Here is a 23,791-nt window from a genome sequence, read left to right as displayed (position 1 = left end):
ACAGAGTAAAAAGACAACCTGCAGAATGGGAGAAAACATTTGCAAATTATATATCTGATAAGAGATTAATATCCAGAACATATAAAGAACTCCTAAAACTCAAAAACAAAAATACAAACAACCCAATTCAAAAGAGGGCAAAGGACTTGAATAGACACTTCCCCAGATATACAAATGGCCAATAAGCACCTGAAAAGATACTCAATATCACTAGTTATTAGGGAAATGAAAATTGAAACTACAATGAGATACTGCCTCACACCCATTAGGATGGCTGCTGTCAAAAAACAGAAAAACAGCTGTTGATAGGGAATAGGAGAAATTGGAACCCTTGTGCACCATTGGTGGGAATATAAGATGGTACAGCTGCTCTGAAAAATGTATGGCATTTCCGCAAAAAATTAAAAATAGAATTGTCATAAGATTCAGCAATTCCACTCAGTACATATATCCAAAAGAATTGAAGGTAGAGTCTCAAAGAGATATCTGTACACTCATGTTCTTAGCAGCATTATTCAGAATAGCTAAAACATGGAAGCAACCCAAGTGTCCATCAACCGATGAATGGATAAGCAAAATGTGATTGGACATACAATGGAATATTATTCAGCCTTAAAAAGGAAGGAAATTCTGTAAAATGCTACAACATGGATGAACCTTGGGGACATTATAAGTGAAATTTGCCAGTCACAAAAGGACAAATACCATGTTATTCCACTTATATGAGGTACTTAGAGTAGTCAGAATCATAGAGACAGAAAGTATAATGGTGGTTGCCAGGGGCTGTGGGGAGGGGAGAATGGGGAGTTATTATTTAATAGGTACAGAGCTTCAGTTTTATAAGATGAAAAGTGTTATAGGGATAATGGTGGTGGTGGTTACACAACAATGTAACAGTATTCAACACCAGTGAACTGTACAGTTAAAAATGATTAAGATAGTAAATTTTATGTTATGTGTGTTTTACCGCAATAAAAGTAAGAGAAGGCCGGCCCTAGTGGCCTAGTGGTTAAGTTTAGTGTGCTTGCATGGACCTACGCCACTCGTCTGTCAGTGGCCATGCTGTGGTGGCAGCTCACATACCCAAAAAAGCAAAAAAAGGAGGAAGATTGGCAAAGGATGTTAGCTCAGGTGAATCTTCCTCAGAAAAAAAAGTAAGAGAAAAGAAAAAAAAAAATATATATATATGTAAGTCTTCCTCGACTTAAAGTGGGGTTACATACTGATAAAAGCATCGTAATTTGAAAATATTGTAAATCGAAAATGCATTTAATACGCTTAACCTAACGAACATTATAGCTTAGTCTAGCCTACCTTAAACATGCTCAGAACACTTCCTTAGCCTACAGTTGGGCAAAATCATCTAACACAAACCCTATTTTATAATAAGTATTGATTATCTCATTTAATTTATTGAATACTGTAATTAAAGTGAAAAGCTTTCATATGGGTACCAAATGGTCATAAGGGTACAGAATGGTTGTAAGAGTATCGGTTGTTTACCCTCGTGATCACGTGGCTGACTGGGAGCTGCAGCTCGCTGCTACTGCTCAGCATCACAAGACAGTATTGTATTGCATATTGCTAGCCCAGGAAAAGATCAAAATTCAAAATTTGAAGTACAGTTTCTACTGGACATGTATCCCTTTAGCACCATTGTAAAGTTGAGAAATTGTAAGAGGAATCATCATTAGTCAGGGACCATCTGTATATATAACTAATCCTTTCCAAAAAAAGTTAGCTGGGTTTTTGCTGTTGTTCTTGTCTCCCCTGCTCAGTTGGTGCTCTAAGCATATATTAAGCATGCTAGCTGCTTGACCCAGCTCTGCCCCCACCCTCTTTCTCAGCCACAGATGGGAAGAGAAACATCCCATCCTCATCAGCTACACAAAAGGTCTCCAAGGTGGAATGTGGAGTAGAAAAACCAGATGGCTGGGGTGTGTGCCTGTGTGTATGTGTGTGTATTTGTGTTATGATATAATTAACGTGAAAAAGCATAGGTGTGTGTACATGTATGTATGTGTGTGGTATGATATTAATGTGAAAAAAGTGTATTTGTGTGTGCAAGTGGGTGGGGGGTAAGTCAGGAAGGCTAAATGGATGTGGTATCCTGGATTAGATCCTGGAAGAGAAAAACGGACAATAGTGGAAAAACCAGTGAAATCTGGATAAAGTTTGGAATTTAGTCAATAGTAATGTGCCAATGTCCATTTCTTAGTTTTGACCAATACCCCATGGTAATGCAAGATGTTAACATCAGGGGAAACTGGCTAAGGGGTATATGGGAACTCTGCAAGTTTTCTGTAAATTCTAAAAGTTTTATTTTAAAAAAAGAAAAACCACTGTGTATTTAAAAACAACTGACAGTATCATGCTAAATTATGAAAGAGTAGCAACATTTTCTTTGAAGCTGCAAATAAGACAAAAGTGTTTCATCACCACTGTTATTTACTAGATAAAAATGAGAGGTATAAATATGGGAAGTAAGATGGGAAATGATTATTTGTAGACAACATGATTGTCCACCTTGGAAAGGCAAAATAATCTACTGAAAACTTTTAGAAATAATTTTAAAATGTTCAAAAGGGTAATAATCCACTATAAAATTAATGGAGAAACATCAGGGCTGGCCTGAGTGGCATAGTGGTTAAGTTCTGGTGCTCCACTTTGGTGGCCGGGGTTCGCATCCCAGGCACGGACCTACACACCACTCATCAAACCACGCTGTGGTGTGTCCCACATACAAAATAGAGGAAAATTGGCACAGATATTAGCTCAGTGGCAATCTTTCTCACCAAAAAAAACCACAAAAAACAAAAACCACAAATATATAAACATCAATATTTCTTATATACCAGCAATCAGAAGTTAGGAAGTTTAATTTTAAAAATATTTTAGTCATAATAGCAAAAAACCCAATATACACAGGAGTAAATATAACATAAAGCATATATCCATATAAAAATATATTTAGGGATGTAAAGGAAAACTTGAATAAATGGAGAGAAAGCTATTATTGAACAGAAGAATTCAATATTATAAATATGTTGATTCTTCCAAAATTAATTCATATATTCATGCTCTTCTCATCAAAATCCTTACGGGATTTCTTTTGTTTGTTTAGAACTTAACAAAAGGACCCTAGAGTTCATCTGAAAATTTGAAAACTTATTATAAAGCAGGGACAATTTGAAGAACCCTTCATACTATACACAAATTTATAGTAAGGGACATGGTGTGGAGAGGGCACAGCAATAGATTACTGGAAATATATAGAACCCATAAATTAAATGCCTATAGGACCAAGCAGGCAATGGAAATATATTTAATAGGCCAGATGTAAGAAGCAACAAGAACTAGTGGGGACTGTGGCAAAAGGGAGAACATAAGCCCATTATAGAGAGGACATGTGCTACTCAGCTATGGCCAATTTTTGTCTGAAAAACCAAGGTTCAGTATTAACAAATGATCTGGTGAGGTTTTTTTACGAGAAACCGTAAATTAGGTTTTTATGCAATACCTCAGTTTTCAAATTTGACTCAAATTCTTAAAAGGTATGCGTGTGTAGACTCCAATAGATAAGCATGGCTTTGTGACTGCTGCCAAAAGTTGTTCCGTAATTGTTAGCATGCAATAAAAGTAGGTTCATAAGTCATGAGAAAATTGTGAAAACGATGTTAGGACAACTGCCTGGAGAGATGGGAGAAAATAAAGCTGGATTTATGTATTATTTCTTATGCCAAAATTATTTTCAGAGTTAGAAGACCAAAAGGTAAAACAAAGTCATAAAGGTGATTGAAAGAAATAGGGGTAAGTATCTTTTATAATCCTGGGGGAAGATCTAAGAATCAAGAAATGATAATGGAGAACACTGATACATTAATTAACCTTGTAAAACTTCTCTTGGAACAACAACAAAACACATGTGCTAGATTGAAAAACAATTGGGAAACAGGGAAAAAACGTTTGCGACACATGAAAGGTATCAATAATATCCAAAACTTGCTTTAAAAATCATAAAAAAGATAAATATTTCAATGAAATGAATAGACAATTCATAGAAGAATCACAAATACTCAATAAATTTAGAAAGGTCCACATATATCCACCACAGACATGTACAAGAACATTCATAGAAACATTTTTTGTAATAGCCCAAAACTAGACACGACAGAAATGTTCCTCAACAGCAGAATGGATAAATAAAATGTAGATTTCTACAGTATTTATCATGAAAAGATAATACCCAGCAATAAAAATGAACCTGCTACTGCCACATACTACAACATATACTACTTTCATAAACATGATGTTGAGCAATAAAAGGCTAACACAAAAGAAAATACATCATAAGTTTCATTCATATAGAGTTCAAAAACAGGTAATACTAACCTATGGTGTCAGAATTCAGGATAGTGATTACTTTTGGAAAGAAGAGAGGGTGAGTGGGAGGTGGCAAAGGAGAGGTTTCTGAAGTGCTGGTAATGTTCTATTTCTTTGCTGGTTACCTAGCTTATGATAAATGTGATAATTCAGTGAGCTATACACTTATGATTTGTTCATTTTTCTGAATAAATGAAATAAAATGAAATAAAAATAAATAATTCAGTAAAAGTTTTAAAAAACAATTTAAGAAAAACAGCAAACAAAACAAAAAATAACAGCAAAAATATCAGTAGTATATGCAGTTTTACTATGCTACTAAATCTATGTCTCATATTGTATATAAAAACATTCTGCCAAACAACCTAAGTGTCCGTCTATGGATGAATGGATCAAGAAGATGTGATACACGCACATACACAATGGAGTATTACTCAGCCATGAGAAAGAAGGAAATCCTGCCATTTGCCACTACATGGACAGAACGTGTAGGCATTATGCCAGGTGAAATAAACCAGACAGAGAAAGACAAATACTGCTTGGTATTACTTATATGTGGCATCCAAATAAAAAGTAATACTCACAGAAACAGAGAGTAGAAAAGTGGTTACAAAAGCTGCGGAATGGGGAAAACGGAAAGATTAAAATGGTACAAACTTTCAGCTATAAGATGAATAAGTTTTGAGGATCTAATGTATAACATGGTGACTATGGTTCATAATATTGTATTGTATGACTGAAATATGCTAAGAAAGTAGATGGTAAATGTTCTCACCAAAAAAAAAAAAAATGATAAATATATGAGGTGAGGTGATGGATATGTTAATTAACTAGAAGGGAGGAATCTTTTCACAATGTATACATCTATCAAAGCATCAAGATGTACCCTATAAATATCTTACAATTTTCTTTGTCAATTATACCTCAATAAAGCTCAAAAAAAATTTAGTTTCCATTTATCAAAATTAGAGATGCCTGAATTTCTGATAACTGATTTGCTTTATGAAAGCCTATTTTAGAGTTATCAGACTGTGTGAGATCTTTAGTGAGCCAACCAACCAACAAACACCTGCTTAACTCACACAAAATCACAGAAGGCTGAGAACTATGGGGGACATGGCAGAGATGATCAGTGGTTCTTAGACTGGTCTCTAAACCATTAGTATCAGCATCACCCTGGAACTGATCAGAAATGCAAAGTCTTGGGGCCTACTTCAGAACTACTGGATCAGAAACTCTAGGGGTAGAGCTTGGCCATTTGTGTTTTAATAAGCCCTCTAATGCATGCTGAAGTTTATTTAAGAACTAGCGCTCATCTAGGGTGATGCATTCATTCTGCAGGTGAGAAAACTGACGCCCAGAGAGGTTAGGTATCATTCTCTAAATTACATGAGAAGTTAATAGCATAGCAAGACCAGACTCCCTAGTCTCTAGACAATTTCCATAGTCTTTTTACAATAAGAAGTAGCTTCTCTGAGATATCCAGTGAGGATGAAAGTGTGGTTAGCGGGGGCCAGCCCGGTGGTGTAGCGGTTAAGCGCACACTTTCTGCTTCTCAGTGGCCCAGGGTTCGCCGGTTTGGATCCCGGGTGCCGACATGGCACCGCTTGGCAAAAGCCATGCTGTGGTAGGCATCCCATGTATAAAGTAGAGGAAGATGGGCATGGATGTTAGCTCAGGGCCAGGCTTCCACAGCAAAAAGAGGAGGATTGGCAGTAGTTAGCTCAGAGCTAATCTTCCTCAAAAAAAAAAAAAAAAGTGTGGTTAGCATGCTCTGCCAATGCAGCCATGTGAGCTATGGAGTAATGTATTTTAGAAAGAAAAACTTGGTACTACAAGAAGCAACCCATACAAATCTTAGCCGCTAAGAATATACACTTCTGTGGAATAGCTGACCAACACTTCAATGACCCAGATGAATGACCTATTACTATACCTCTTGATTAGATATTTTAATCATAAGCATTAGGGAAAGTTCTACACTGAGATCACAAAAGTTCTTACAGAGGTCTGCATAAAATCTGCCCAGTTATCTGTCATATAAAACATAAAAAACTGTACCCCTTATTCAAATGACCTTATTCACTGAGGGCAGGGAAAAAGTGGGGAAGTTTCACTGAATTGCATCTGCACAATTTATCTCTATGATTCTAACCCAAGGGAACTTTTTTATTTCTAAAGGGAAACTTTTGCCATACTAGCAACTGGAAGAGAACTTGATGTAACTTATTTTTGTTGTATGTTAAGACTCTCATAGATGATAAAAGAAAAAACCATTTCTAACTGATATTGTGACCTTATTAAATAATTAAATTTCTCTTCATCTAACCAAGTTATATTTCATCAGATAGAAGAAGACATTTATTTGATTGAACTTAAAAGAAAATGTTTTTCTCGGTAATCACCTTCCAGTACTTTCTCTATGTAGAACTATTGAACTGACTGTGCTGCTTCACTTGTTCACATGGCAAAGTTCTCAAATCATACAAAACACTTTTTCTCTAACAACAGTCTGATGAATGTCCTATTTGCAAAAAATGAATATCCCATCTACATTATGTTGCATGACATTCTTCTCAATGCTCCATTTAATAAATAACAGTGTAATAGGATGTCTTCATAGTTTTAGCAAAGTTAGATTTTACACGTTGATCAAAGTTTGGCAGAACAACTGTGAAAGTTGCAGGCTACAGTTAAGAACCACTGACCTATACTGATAACACACCTGAGAATGAGAAAAGAGTTGCTATTTTCTATCAAGCTACATGATCTAAAAATCCACGGACTCTACCATGTACCATCACAGAATATGGCATGTCACAATGAAAGAGGGAGGGAAAAGTTTGAAGATACCATTCCTTGGGTGATATTGAGGATGACAATAACAATAAAAAAAGTAGTAACAATATATGAAAGGAATGTGTAGCTTCTGATAAGTCTTCTTGAAAGAATACACACAGTAGAGAATTCATAATTAGGCTTTGGACTCCTTAAAGCCAGACTGCCTTGAAAACGGCTGTGACCTATTAGAGAATGCCCTGCCCCATACCCCCTGCCCACCACCACCCGGCTCCCCAAACCCACCCTGGCCTCCAGGAGGTTATAGAAGGATTATGTTAAGGTGAAGTTCAATACAATTTCCTTTTTTATTTTGAAGGTATGGCACAGTATATAGAGTTTTTAGGGTATTAAAAATGTGTTAAGAGGCTTCCAATTCTGGGAAGATGTGGTAGAAATACTTTTTCCTATATCTCCCTCTAAGTACAATTAAGAAACCTGGACATTATACATGAAAACAAGCATAAGAAGACAATGAAAGGTGGAGAGAAGAAAGTAGACCAGCTTAGGAACCCTGGGACCCAAGGAACAACACAGTGGTGAGTTTCTGGGTTTTCTTTTTGCCTCATATAGCCCAGACTTGAAGCTGAAAAAGTAACCAGCCCAAAAATGACAATGGGTACAAAGAAGAAAACAGCCCCGACAAAATCCTGATTTCTCTAGCCAAAGAACCAGGAAAGGGACAGCCTACCAAAACAGAAAACTTTTTAGATATAAATGCTTTACTCCAGCCAAACACCAAGAAAAACTGTGGTCCCATCCATGCCAGCAAAGGCCTAGTGATTTCCAACCTTGTCAGACTGAAACAGGAGCCCCATCCCTATCCCTCCCCTCAGTGGGATGACGTCAGAGAAGGCTGAGTAGGCAAATAGAACTTTCATCCCTGCTAAGCAATAATGTACTGAGAAAACTAGATATCCACATGTAAAAGAATGAATTTGGATCAATACTTCACACCATGTATAAAAATTAACTCAAAATGAATCAAAGACCTAAACAAGAGCTAAAACTAAAAAAATTCTTAGAAGGATACCTAGGTATAAATCTTCATGACATTAGCCTAGGCAATGATTTCTTAAATATGACACTAAAAGCACAAGTAACAAAAGAAAAAGTCAATAAACTGGACTTCATCAAAATTAAAAACTTTTGTGCATCAAAAACTATCAAAAAAGTGAAAGAATAACCTACAGAATGAGAGAAAATACTTGCAAATCATGTGTCTTATAAGGGTCTAGTATCCAGAATGTATAAAGAATTCTCAGCGACAAAAAGACAAACAGCCCAATTAAAAATGGGCAAAGGACTTGAACAGATATTTCTCCAGAGGAGATATACAGATGACCAAAAAGCACATAAAAAGATGTCCAACATCATTAATCATTATAGAAATGCAAATCAAGCCAACAATGAGATACCACTTCATACCCACTAGGATGGCTATAATCAAGAAGTCAGAAAACAAATGTTGATAAGGATGTGGAGATATTGGAACCCTCATGTATTTTCGGTGGGAATGTCAAATGATGCAGCCACACTGCAAAACAATCTGGCGGATCCTCAAATGGTCAAAGACAGAGTTACCATATGACCTAGCAATTCCATTCCTAGGTATACCCAAGAGAATTGAAAACAGATGCTCATACAAAAGCTTGTACACAAATATTCATAGCAGCATTATTCATAATAGCCAAAAAGTGGAAACAATTCAAATGTCTATCAACTGATAAACAGATAAACAAAAGGAAGTATATCCACTTACGGAATATTATAAAAAGGAATGAAGTACTGATATATACTACAACATGGATGAACATTGAAAATATTATGCTAACTGAAAGAAGAATATATGAAATAAAAGGTCACACTTTATGATTCCATTGATACAAAATGTCCAGAAGAGGACATTATAGGGGCAGAAAGTAAATTAGTGATTTCCAGGGGCTAGGGAGAGGGAGGACTGGGGAGTGACCACTTAATTTACGTGGAGTTTCTCTTTGGGATAACGAAAATGTTCTGAATTAGATAGTGTTGGTGGTAATATACTAAAAAGAACTGAATTGTTCACGTTAAAATGGTTAAAATGGTGAATTTCTGTTATGTTAATTTCATCTCAATAAGAAAATAACCAAAAAAACCCCAAATCTAGATAAATAAAAATGAGATTCTACAGAGTGTTCAAGTAACACACATGAAGGCAGGAAAAAGAAAACAATAAAATAAATAAAGGAGAAAGCGAACAGAAAACAAAGAAACAAAAATGACAGACTTAAACCCTAACATATCAATAATTACATTAAGTGAAAATGGTATAAATATGTCAACTAAAAGACAGTAGTATACTAGATTTAAAAAGATGACGCATGTATATGTTGTATACAAGAAACTCACTTCAAATATGACAATACAGGCAGGCTAAAACTTAAGGATGGAAAAGATATATAAACATAAACAAAAAGAAAGCAGAGTGGCTATACTAATATCAGATAAAGAAGACTTAAGAGCAAAGAAAATGACCAGAGACAGAGAGGGACATTATATAATGATAAAGGAGTCAATCCACCATGAAGACATAGCAAACCAAATGTGTATGCATCAAACATCAGAGCTGAAAATATGTGAAGAAAAACTGATAAAACTGAAAATAAAAAGACAAATCCACAATTATAGTCGGAGACTTTAACATCCCTCTCAAATGTTGTCTAGAACAACTAGACAGAAAATTAGCAAAGACATAGAAGAACTCAATAACACCATGAACCAACTGGATCTCTTTATAGAAATGTAACTCCACCAACATCAGAGCACACATTCTCATTCTTTCCTAGATATCCTTGTCATAAGACAACCTTAACAAATATAAAAGAACTGAAATCATAGACCACAATGGAATCAAACTAGAAATCAGTAACAGAAAGGTAATAGGAAAATCTCCACTTAATAACAATACACTTATAAATAATTGATGGGTCAAAGAAGAAGTCTCAAGGGAAAAACAATACATTTAACTGAATGAAAATGAAAATACAACATATCAAAATGTGTGAGACACAGTTAAAGCAGTAATTAGAGGGAGATTTATAGCATTCAAATGCTCATATTGGAAAAGAGGAAGTCTCAAGTCAATAATCTAAGCTCTTGCCTCAAGAAACCAGAAAAAGAGGAGCAAAATAAACCCAAAGTAAGAAGGATGAAAATAAAACTAATAGTGAAAATCAATGAAATTGAAAAAAAATAGAGAAAAAAATCAATGAAACAAAGGTCTACTTCTTCAAAAAGATCAACCTCTAGCAAGACTGAAAGAGAAAAAAAGAAAGACACAAATTTCCAATATCAAGAATGAAATAGGGATATCACTACAGATCCTGCAGACATCAGAAAGATAATCAAGGAATATTACAAACAACATACACACATAAATTTGCCATCTTAGATTAAATGGACCTATTCTTCAAAAAGTACAAACTATCAAAACCTATCCAATATGAAATAGATAATCTGAATGGCTCTATAAGTTTAAGAAAATTGGGTTCATAATTTGAGAACTACTAAAAAAGAAATCTCTAGGCCCAGATTGTTTCACTTGAGAGTTCTTTCAAGTTTTTAAAGAATTAGCAGAAATGCTACATAATCTTTTCCAGATAGCTTAAGTAGAGGGAAGACTCCCAGTTCATGTAATGAAGCTAGTATGTCACTAATATTAAAAATCAAAGACAACACAAAAAAAAGGAAACTACAGATCAATATCCCTCATGAAAACAAATGCAAAAATTCTTAGCAACATATTAGCAAGTAGATTTCAGCACTATATGAAAAGAATTATGTACCATGACCAAGTGGGGTTTATACTAGGGATGCAAGGCTAGTTTAATCAATGTAACCCCCCATATTAACAGGCTAAAGAAGAAAAGTCACATAATCATGTCAATCGATACAGAGAAAGCGTTTAACAAAATTTAACAACCATTCATGATAAAAACCATCAGAAAAACAGGAAAAGAGAGAGACTTCCTCAACTTGATAAAAAATATCTACAAAAAACCTACAGCTTACATTGTTCTCAATGCTGAAAGACTGAATGTTCTCCCCTAACACTGGGAACAAAGCAAAGATGCCCACTCTCACCACTCTTTTTCAACATAGTGCTGGAAGTTCTAGCCAGTGCAATAAGAGAAGAAAAGGAACTAAAAGGTATATATTCAAAAAGGATAAAAGAAAACTGTCCATATTTGCAGACGACATGATGGTCTATGTAAAAAATTCCAAGAAATCTGCAAAAGAATCTCCTAAAATTAATCATTGAATTCAGCAAGACTACAGGATAAATCAATATACAAATATCAATTGTATTTGTATATAATAACAATGAATATGTGAACACTGAAATTAAAAATACAATACCACTTACAATCAGTCAAAAAGAGGAGATACTTAGATGTAAATCTAACAAAACTTGTATAGGATTTGTATGCCGTAAGCTACAAAATGCTGGTAAAAAAAAAAATGAACATGGATTGGAAAATCAACATAATAAAGATGTCAATTCTGCCCAAGTTGATATAAACAAATTGAGTACAATTCCTATCAAAATAGTCTTGTAGATATAGACAAGATTGTTCTAAAATTTATATGGAAAGACAAAGGAATTAGAATAGCAAAACTATTTTGAAGAAGAAAATGAGAGGAATCAGTCTACCTGATTTCAAGACTCATATAGTTACAGTAATCAAGACTGTGTGGTATTGACAGATGGATAGATACATAGATCAATGGAAGAACATGGAGAAACCAGAAATAGACCCACATAATTTATGCCCAATTTACTTTTAACAAAGGTGCAAAGGAATGCAATGGATGAAAGATAACTTTTTTTTTTTCTGAGGAAGATTAGCCCTGAGCTAACATCCATGCCCATCTTCCTCCACTTTTTATATGTGGGACATCTACCACAGCATGGCTTGCCAAGCAGTGCCGTGTCTGCAGCCGGGATCCAGGCTAGTGAAGCCCGGGCCACTGAAGCAGAACATGTGAACTTAACCACTGCACCACCGGGCTGGCGCCAAAAGATAACTTTTTCAACAAATGGTACTGGAACAACTGGATATTGGCCGGGGGAGGGGGGGACAGGGGGAGAGGCAGGATACCTCAACTCAAATCTCACAGTTATGCAAAAACTGACTCAAAATGGATGACAGTCTTATATGTAAAATATAAAACTATACAACTTTTAGAAGAAAAACATAAGAGTAAGTCTTTGGTATATAGGGATAGGCAAAGATGGACTTGACACCATAAAAGGAAAAATTGATCTATTGAATTTCATCACAATTAAAATTTTTTATTCTGCCAAACACTTTGCTAAGAGGATGGAAAGACAAGATACAGACTAGGAGAAAATATTTGCAAACCACGCATTGGACAAAGGGCAAGAATCAAAATATGTAAAGAACTTTCAAAACTTTTTAAAAAATTAGAAAATGGGCAAAACATATTAGACATTTCATCAGAGAGTATCTACTAGTGACAAATAATTGTATGGAAAGATATTCAATATCATTAATCCATTAGGGCAATAAAATTAAAACCACAATGAGATATCACTATCTACCTCTCAGAATGGCTAAAATACAAAAGAGTAGCAACACCAAATGCTGGCAAAATGTGGAGAAACTGGATCATTCATATATTGCTAGTGGAAACATAAAATATAGCCACTCTGGAAAATAGTTTGGAATTTTCTAAAAAGACTAAACCTACAACTACCATACAACCAAGCAATTGCACTCCTGGGCCTTTATCTCAGAGAAATGAAAACTTATGTTCACATAAAAACCTGTAGATGAATGTTTATTGCAGCATTATTTCTACTATCCGAAAACTGGAAACAACTGAGATGTCCTTCAATAGATGAATGGTAAAACAAACTGTGGTAGATCTATACTATGGAATACTACTCAGTAATAAAAAGAAATGGATACATGCAACAATCTGGCTACATAATTATGAATACAGTCATGTGTCACTTAATGACAGGGATATGTTTTGAGAAATGCATTGTAAGGCAATTTCATAGCTGTGTGAACATCATAGAGTAAACTAACACAAACCTGGATGTTATAACCTACTACACACCTTGGCTATATGGTACTAATCTTATGGGACCACTGTTGTACATGCAGTCTGTCATTGACCAAAATGTCATTATGTGGCACATGACTGTATTAAATGTGTCAGATAAACATTGTTGTAAATGTTATTTGAATCCACACTATATGTGCCATTCTTTACAACTTATAATTGTTCACTTAGAACTTGGAAAATATAGAACCCATTAAGTAAGAAAAGTTTACCTTAGGAAACAGATTTTTTCTACTCAAAGGAGCCAAGAAACATAGGATTATAAAATCTCAGGGTTGAAAAGAACCTTAAAAGTATGAGGAAATCTAACTTAGGCCTATTTCCTCCCTCAAACCTAGGATGACTCTCCTACTGGTTTGATGGTTTTGAGTTTTGCTTAATTTTAAAAGTTAATTCTTTATTTTTTAAAGATTGGCACCTGCGCTAACATCTTTTGCCAATCTTCTTTTTTCTTCTTCTTCTTCTTCTTCTTCTTCTCCCCAAAGCCCCCCAGGTACATAATTGTGTATTCTAGTTGTGAGCGCCTCTGGTTGTGCCATGTGGGATGCCACCTCAGCATGGCCTGATGAGCAGTGCCATGTCCGTGCCCAGGATCCGAACTGGTGAAACCCTGGGCTACCAAGTTTTGTTTAATTTTAAAAGGAGGCATTTCCTTCTAAACGTGCATTCTCAATGGGGCCAATATCACCTTCAAGGGGGAAAAAATTTAGTTGTTAGGGACTGAAAAAATCTTAGCTATTCTAACAGCTTGTGGGCCTCCAAAGCTCAACCTTACCTGACCAATCTTATTCTTTAGTATTTACCTTGTTAGGATGAAATTAAACTCATTTCATTTTAATTTTTTTTCCTGGGGTAGCAATAATGAAAAAAGGGTTGAGAAATACTGTTCTAAAAGATCATTTAGTCTACCTTCATAAGATTATTAAATCTCTACAACATAATCAATAATAGCATTTATTGCGCCCTTATTACATGCCAGATCATACCATAAGCTCTTGTTACAGGGATTATTATATTAATTCTCACAACATCCCAGTGTGATAGGTACCATGATTATCCTTATTTACAAATCAAGAAACTGAAGCTAAGGAATATTAAGAATGTGCCCATATTCAAAATTCCCAGCTGTTACCCTCTATACTGCACTGCTCCCCCGACAAACACCAGTGTATGTCTCCTCTTTTATCAAATACCTCTAGAAAAGAGGAATGCCTTAGCTCCTGAGGCATGGTGGTTCAGTTCCTAATATGATGGTGAAGATCAAGGACTTTGAGGGCAGAAGGACTCAAGTTAGAATTCTGGTCTGCCATGTATTGTATATAATTGTTGAGCAAGTTACTTAGTCTAAGTATCCTTGGCAATAAAATGGGGATAAGACATGCTTACATATTAGGATGTGAGGATTAAATGTGATCATGTTTATAAAGCCCTTAGCTTTAACCAGCACACATTAAATATAGTCATTCATATAATAATACAAACAGCATATATATATAGGAAGATGTTTGCAATCACCATTAATAAAAAAATTAATATTTAATCAGGTGGGGACAGAGGGTATATGAGAAATCTCTATACCTTCCTCTCAATTTTGCTGTGAACCTAACTGCTCTAAACTGCTCTAAAAAATAAAGTTTATTAATTGTAAAAAATTTTTAAAATAAGAGAGAATTTAATAGATAAAATTAAAGCAGCAAGGTGCCACCTATTTAATTGTCAATGCTTTAAGATATTGATTATTTCAACTGTGGGTATGATGAAATGAGTAATTTCACAAAATGGTCACAGGGACATTCAACAATATATAGCAAGAATCTTATAAATGTGAATAACTTCTGACTCAGTAATTCTAATTATAGGAATTTATTCTGAGGAAATAATCAGATAAATGCACAAAGGTATGTGTGTGTATATGTGATATATATATCATCATATATCTCATCATAAATATGAATATAATGTTTATTACAGCATTGTTTATAGAACAAAAACTTACATAGGAGGATGGTTAATAAATTATGGTGGTACATCCTTATAATACATACTGTGGACCTATGTTTACTGAAATGAAAAGAGGGCAGTGGTATTTAGTATATTGCGGAAAAAATCATGTATTACTTCTACAATCAGAAAGCTATTTTTCTTTTGGAAAAAATGTAGCTTAGTGTTCTAAAAACTATAACGACAATGTACAGTCCTGTGGATCAGGAAAAGGTGAATTAATGGGAGGGCTTTAGGTTTAAACAACATTTATTTATAAAACTTATGAACTAAAAGACGAATACGTATCCTCGCACAGGAATAACCACATGTGATCAGAATGCTCATTAAAGATCCCACCAAACTAATGTCAGCACTGCTGAGGCCTACATGTTAACTTTATGAGGAAAGCTATTATTTGTTACCTCCCTAAAATTTAGAAACTTGCTCTTTAGTTCTCCACGTATTGACAAAACTCAAGTATCTTCTCTTTCTATAAAATGTAATGAGATAAGTAATAAGGATCATAATCTACAGCAAGCTGAATATTTTATTATTTGAACATGGTTCTCAGTGAGGAAAAACTGGGAAAAGGAGAGAATTAAAAAAATAGGAACTGAACAGTACTTATCTTGTATCCTCTTCAAGGAGAGAGATGGATGAGAGTACTTATTATAGTTACAAATGAGGTTACATCATCTGTTCCTAGTTTTCTGAGTTAAGTTTAAACATATAATGAAAGGGTGAAGAATTGTTAAGTAAGGTTATGTCCACACTTTATTAAACAAAGGAAACAAATATATTTCACATAAAGGTAGACATTCTGACACTTATTAATGTTCATATATTATATGTCAAGGTCTTTCTTTGAGCTATGAGATCTGCAGATGTAATAAAATCTGCCTTATAAATTGTTGATCGTGTTTTCTCTTCATGTTTCTTTTCAGACCTCAACAGGGCAGAATATCTAACAGAGCAGAATTTCTCCTAGACTTGATAAAAGTGTTAACAAATGTCAGCAGCCAAGAATCTTGTCAATCGCAACTCTATTTTTCCAGTTGCTCAGGTCCAAACACTTGAAGCCATCCTTGACTTCTCTTTCTAACATATTCTTCATCCAGTCTGTCAGGAAATTCTGTCAGCAAAACTTTTAATATGTCCAAAATCCAACCACTCTATCCTTATCCCTTTTGCTACCAATCTGCTCTAAATGGCCACCATTTCTCACTCAGTTATTGCAAGAGGCTCCAAACTGGTCTCCTTGGCCTTAACCTTCAAACATCTATTCTCAATACAGGATCTCAGTGATCCAGTCACTAGTTGGTTCCAAATCATATATTGACTTCTCCTATTATTCAAAAGAAAAATCTCAATTCCTTACAAGAGCCAACAAAGTCCTATAGTACAGAGCCACTTGCTATCCCTCTGACCCGTTCTCTCATTATCCTGCCTTTCATTCACTGCTCCAGCCAAACTGCTAGAATTTAACTCATATTTCACTTTCTTTTTCTTTTTGAGGAAGATTAGCCCTGAACTAACATCTGCTGCCAATCCTCCTCTTTTTCCTGAGGAAGATTGGCCCTGAGCTGACATCCATGCCCATCTTCCTCTATTTCATACGTGGGACGCCTGCCACAGCATGGCTTGATAAGCAGTGCGTAGGTCCACACCCGGGATTTGAACTGGCGAACACCAGGCTGCCAAAGCAGAATGTGTGAACTTAACTTCTGTGACACTGGGCTGGCCCCATATTTCACCTTCTTAGTGAGGCCTTTCCTGACAATCTTATTTAAAACTGCAGTCCACTCACTCTACCTACCACTCAATACTCCCGGGCTCCTGGCCCTGTTTTGTATACCTAACACTACATATATTTTGCCTACTTATTTACATATTGTTTCCTTCACTATAATTTAAACTTATGATGCTTATGATGATTTATGATGATTTAACTTATGAGGATTTGTGTGTGTATGTCTGCTTTGTTCATGCTATATTCCTAGATCTAACAATAGTGCCTGGCATGTGGCACTCAGTAATTAATTGTTGAGGAAATACAAATGACCCTTTGAAATTTTCAGGAACTTTATGTCCTAAAATATGGTCAATTTTTTAAAATGTTTTTGTTTATTCATGAAAAAAGTACAGTCTCCAGTTGTTGTGTACAGTACTCTATACATGTTCATTAAACGAGGCTTTTAATTATATTGTTCAAATCTTATATTTCCTTCCTGATATTTTATTGACTTAATCTATTAATTACCACATGAGGGAAATTAAAATCTCCAAGACAGTGAATTTGTCAATTTTATTTTATGTGTACTCAAGCTATGTTATACGCATTTGGAATTGTTATATATTCCTGGTGAATTGCTTTTTCTGTCAATATTGATCTCTAGTAATCTCTACTAATGATTTTGCTTTAAAGACTATTTGTATAACATTACTAGCTCTCTTTAGGTATTTACCTATCTTTTTTCATTCTCTTTTAAACTCTCTCTGTTTTAGGTGTCTTGTAAAAACTTTGAAAAAAATCTGTTTCAACATTGCAAATAAAAAATTTAGCCCACTTACATTGACAATGACTACTGATTTTTAAAAGTTCATTCTACTATCTCATTGTGCGTTTTCTGTTTTCCATCTTTTTTTCTCTGTTTCTTCCCTCCTGCATGCTGCACCCACCCCCCTCATTCTTGCCTTCTTTTGGCAAATTTGGTTGAATCTTTTTCCTCATCCAACATTTTCACTGTGTTTGTCTGAAAATTATATACTCTCTATTCTTTTAGTGATTACCCTAGAAATTCTGGTGTGTATATTTTACTTAATAAAATCTAGTATTAATAATTATCTCTATATTCCTCCTGAAAAGTACAAGGACCTTAGAATGCTTTAACTTCTTCACTCTTCTTCTGATTTATATGTTATTACTGTCCAGGGTTTTATCTTAATTTTTAACCCCTTGAATTAGACATTAGTGTTTATAAGATCAATTTTTGTTTAGGGTTCCCACAAGTTTAACATTATTTTATGCCCACCATTCCTTCTTGCATCTTATCCCTTCCTTCTTTCTAGTTCTCTCAGGGAAGACGCTGTCCTTCAAGGGTCCTAGATTCATGTGGGGATCTCTGATCCAATCGCCCACTCTGCTTGAGCCCTAGGCTTTGTTTCCTGATGCTCTGAGTACACAGCCTTTGTAAACCAAGCACTTCATTGCCAGGTGCCAGCAGATGGCCTTAAGGCAAACTTTGAGTTTGCTTACTCTTGTGGAATCAAGTATCCTTGTCATTTCAACCTCTGAGTGTTTCCCTTAGTTTCTTGCCAGCTCGACCATGCTTTAAACAAGTATTTTAAATATATTATCCAGCATTTTCAGATGATCTGACTAGGAAGTTTTTCTCTGCAGATCATTCTGTCTTGTTCCCTAAATATTTTTAGGTAACTATTGTAGTATTACTATTCTTTGAATTTATTTCATATAAATGTTTTATTTACTGTGTATGTTCCATTAGTGAAAAGTATAACTGAAAAAGCCATTTAGAAATTGAATTTGTTAACAATTTTTTGTGACAATTAGTCACAAAATAATTTCTTTTTGCCTATCAAATATATTTTCTATAAGAGCCACTTCCAAAAGACTACCCTTTTTTTCTGAATTCTACATGTAAATATTAACTCCAGCATAATATATATTTTCCCCCAACGTCTTATTATAAAAATTTTCAAACAACCAGGAAAGTTGAAAGATTCTATCATCTTTTTACAATATTGTTTTGTCACATATCTATCAATCTCCCTTTCTATACATCAATTTGATGAGGATTATTTTAGGCTGGTTACTTTTAAAACTGTAGATGAGAAGGGGGCTGGTTACCTTTAACAAAAGCAACTCTGAGGAGTGGAGTTTGCTTGCCCTTTGTTGGGAAACATTTACATTTGTAAGGGAAACCTCCATCTGTAAAGATGCCACCCTCTCTGGCCAGGAAGAAGGGGGATGACCTTATCTCTAGAAACTCTTAATCAATGCCAAAGGCAAGAACTTAAGTTGTTTACTGCCTGGCCACCTCATGTAACTGACCCTCCCCCCCCAACATCCTCCTTTGTCTTTGGGTGAAGATAATATTTAAGCGGTAACTTCTGTCATTTACTCAATCCGGTTTGATTCTTATCTAAAAGTTATAGGACCACCCAATAACCAGAACCCTACTGGCACTGATACCATTTTAACAACTCTTTTTACATATTCTTTCCTTTGCCTTGTAAAGAGATAACTCACATACCTTTGCCTTAAATTTAGCCTTACTCTCCACCCATGTTTGTAGCAGCAGCTCCCCATGCCAGCAGCAGCTTTGACTGCCCATGGGTCCTGTCCCCATGCTATTCCACACGATTCTCTAAATAAAAGAGCACTACTGCCAGATCTCGAGAGTCCAAGAAATCTTTCTTTCGACTCCTTGGCTCACCGACCCTGCATCAAATTCATCTTACATTTTGTTATACTGAAAGGAAAATCCAGACATCAATACACTTTTCCACAAATATTTCATAAATATAATATTTTTATTTCTAGGCAATAAAGCTCCCTTGCTCAACATATTGCTTACTATTTTATAAGCACTTAAAAAGCATGAGTCTCTGTGCCACAATCACATAATACCATTTGAGTCAGAAAACAATAGTCTTACAGTTAAGAGGGGAAATAAACAAGTAAAACAAATTATTAATCCTTTATAAATATATTTCCATGTTAGTAAAATAAGCTTCATCTGTGGCACATTCATTTGAAATATTTGCCCTTTTATTTCATCAATATCTAGGGGTTCCTATTATAGTTTCTATTTGTTTATAATGAAAAGCTCTTGTTAATACTTCCCCATTTGGTAGTTCTGGAGGACTGTTCAATTTCATGGAGGCAGAGAGGTGAACAATCACCTTCTAACCTTAATTTAAGCAAAGTTACATTTGCCTTCTGTGATGTTGTGATTTACAATAAGAAGTATTTCTTTGGTCTTTGCCCCACTTCTGGCACAGAGCTCCTAAAACCCTTGAAATTTCCTAGGTGCTAAAAGCCAAGAAGGCAAAAGGAAAGTCTTTTGTTATTCATAAGAAGCCCCTTTAAACTACACCTGAATTTATATTAATGAGGTAACTTTCCCAAAGCCCTTGAAGATGGGGCTGGTTGTCAGGGAAACCAACCACATGATTAGAGGGTTTTGGCTCACCCTAGACCTCCAGGGAGGGGGAGGGGCATGGGTGCTCGAGGTTGAATTAATCACCAATGGCCAGTAATTTAATCAATTGTGCCTATGTAATGAAGATTCCGTAAATACCCAGAAGGAGAGGTTCAGAGAGCTTCTGGACTGGTGAACACCTGGAGGTGCTGGGAGGGTGGTATGCCTGGAGAGGACAAGGAAGCTTGGAGTCCTTTCCCACATAACTTGCCCTACGCATCTCTTCGTTGTCTGTTCATTTATATCCTTTAAAAATATTGGAAATAGTAAGTAAACTGTTTTCCTGGGTTCTGTGAGCTGCTCTAGCAAATTATCGAAACTGAGGAGGGAGTAGTGGGAACCTCCAATTTGTAGCCAAGTGAAACAGAAGTTGTGAGTAACCTGGGAACTTATTTCTTGTGAATGGCATCTGAATGAGGGGAGGTCTTGTGGAACTGAGCCCTTAACATGTGGGGTAGGTGCTAACTCTGGGTAGTCTTAGAACTGAATTGAATTGTAGAACACCCAGCTGGTGTCAGAGAATTGGTCAGTGTGGGGAAAAAAACCCCCACATAGCTGGTGTCAGAAGTATTGTGAGTGTGAGAGTAAAGGAAAACACACGAAATCTTTTTCTAGACACCTTCTAGGTGGTGTCTTCCAGCTTAATGATTTTATGAATTAGACTGTATCATCTTTTTAAAAATTTTATTATGATAAACACTATATTTAGCTACCATATCAAGATTATACATCTACTGCTTTCTATCTTTAATATTAGGAGCAATGATTTACATTTATAGGGAGCATTTCTTTATGAAAATTGATCACTTTGAACACATACAAAAAGGTGTCAGGACAGGACATGAGAAGTATGTTTTAAGTTTAGATTCATTTGGATTTGGAGGGACACTGTCAGGATAATTTTTCATACTTGCTGAAAATAAAAAAGGCCAAGAAACAAAAAGATGTCTGTGGACTTCCTCTATTGTCAAGATTAAAACAAAATTGTATACAAAAGAATTTATTTTAATAACCCACACAGTATACTTGTCTATTATCAGAAATTTATACTATGACCTCACCCTTTATATGCTGTATGAAATTAAAATCAATGTAATATTTTATTCTTCTCTATCAAAATAATCCAATCTGGACTCAGGCAATCTGAGTCCTTAGCTCTAACAGTGAGTGATCTTAGGTACACCCCTATTCTGATGGCACTCCTTTTCTTTATCTTTAATTTAAAATTTCCTATGATGGTCTTTACTGTTTAGGACTTATTCCATTATCTAATAACATTTTTTTTAGAATGCTAAAATACTGGCTAGCCTGAGTATCTGGGGTAATGCAATTCTAGCACTTCATAAATACAAAAAAGTATTTGGCCTGTTTCTCTTCCCTTAAGCAGGAAAGCTTCTTGGCAGCAGACTAAACAAAACAATGGTTCCAACTTAAACTATCTCATTTAATTTCTTCTAAACTTACTTTTCTCTTTTCATAATGCCATGTATAGCCACTTATCAAAACAACTAATAAACACTAATTATAATTGAAAAAGTAGCAAAGCATGCAAAAAAGGAAACATGGGAAAATCTAGTATACCTCAAAGGAAAATGTTCCAGATGTAACCACACAAAAAAGCACAAGCCTAATAATAATAATAGTAACAATAACAGTCATCTCATCATTAGTCATCTCATCCCAAAGTACATCCAAAAATAATTAGAATACTGCATTTGAGGAAAATCAATGAACAAAAATATTACACATTAGTAGAATGTGTGAATATTAGTGGGATACAAGCATCTTAGGGCCAGCAGCATTATGAAATGTGATGCTTATGCACAACTAAATCACTGCAGAAAGTCAGAGAGGTCAGAGACACAGTGAGGCCACTAAGACTGTGCCTCCAAAACATCTGTTTCATTCACATTAATCATTTTTGAGCAAGTCAGGCAGGAGGTGAATTCATTAATATTCCCCAGAAAGAGAGAAAACAAAATAATACTGACAGCAAAGAAAAAGGCCTAAGTTCAAATAAATGTGACATCAGCCCCAGTATTTTTTGCAGATGTTCATATGTAGAAGACTGCCTCATTCAGGGTGAAAAGTATCTTGGAATATGCTAAAGTCACTCAGGTAAAAAGGCAGGATTCAATTACAGATCATAACTCATGCAATATATTAACATTGTTCTCAGGTTCTAAAAAGACTGTTTTCCAAAGGCTTCACTGTTGTGTAGAGAGTGAAGTGCCACTTTATAGTTTACTCATTTGTCAAATGATAATACCCCCTTAACAGGGTTGTTCTGGGAAAAAAGCAGAGACTATACATGAAATTGCCTGAAAGAGTTAAAAAGAACTATAACAGTTGGATTGTAAGTAAAACTCTAAATTCAACTCAATGTAATACTTCCTTTTGGTACATGGAGTTGAAAATTCTATTACTTTCTGTTATAAAATATATCATATAAAAAAAGTATACAAAATGTATACATTCAGCTAAAAGAATAATAAGTTTTAATGGACACCCACTCATCTTAAGAAATGGAACATTCCTAGTACCTTTGAGACTCTCATGTGTCTATTCCTATCATATTTCTCTCACCCCACTCCACACTATCCTACATTTTGTGCTAATCACTACCTTGCTTTAATTTACAGTATTGACACATTTATATGTATCCCTAAACTATCTATCATCTATCTATCCATCTCTGTCCATCCATCGGCTTTTGACCTTTATATATATGGAATATGCTATGTCCTTAACTTCAACAGTATTTTTCTCAGAGTAATTTCTTGACATTATTATCCAATTTTTCATATACTCCCTAAGGTTAAAGGAATGTATTATACCCATTTAAGGCAGAAAAAATGAGGAAGAGTGAAGCTAGCAACTTGCCACATTATATGAGAGGACAATAGACAAATCTTTCTACAGTAATTCTGAAAGTAAAACAAACCAGTGACCATCTCAGAGCTTTATAGCACATTCATATTTTTAGCTTCAATTAAAACTAAAACATTTCTCTAGTACTAAAAGCACAATTAATATTTTTAAATTGACTTTACATAGCTGATATTTTTTGTTTTCATATTAAAGGGGAAGTTATATTAAAGTGTACTGATATTGTAAAAGCCCTAAACAATATTCAAATATAGTCCTTAAAAGGAAAACAAGAACAAAGTAAATCAAGTATATGAAGAGAAGATTTGTTTTCCTCTTAGGGAATAGACTATTAG

At 35.0% G+C, this 23,791-nt stretch overlaps 1 protein-coding gene across 17 annotated transcripts in view; it reads right to left on the bottom strand.

Annotated features, from left to right (window-relative positions):
• Positions 1-23,791, bottom strand: part of WDPCP (WD repeat containing planar cell polarity effector) — a 390,746-nt gene that overhangs the window by 210,978 nt on the left and 155,977 nt on the right. The window lies entirely within an intron of this gene.

Source organism: Equus asinus, chromosome 6, assembly GCF_041296235.1.
Source record: "Equus asinus isolate D_3611 breed Donkey chromosome 6, EquAss-T2T_v2, whole genome shotgun sequence".
NCBI lineage: Eukaryota > Metazoa > Chordata > Mammalia > Perissodactyla > Equidae > Equus > Equus asinus.
This window is presented reverse-complemented; position numbering and strand designations above follow the sequence as displayed.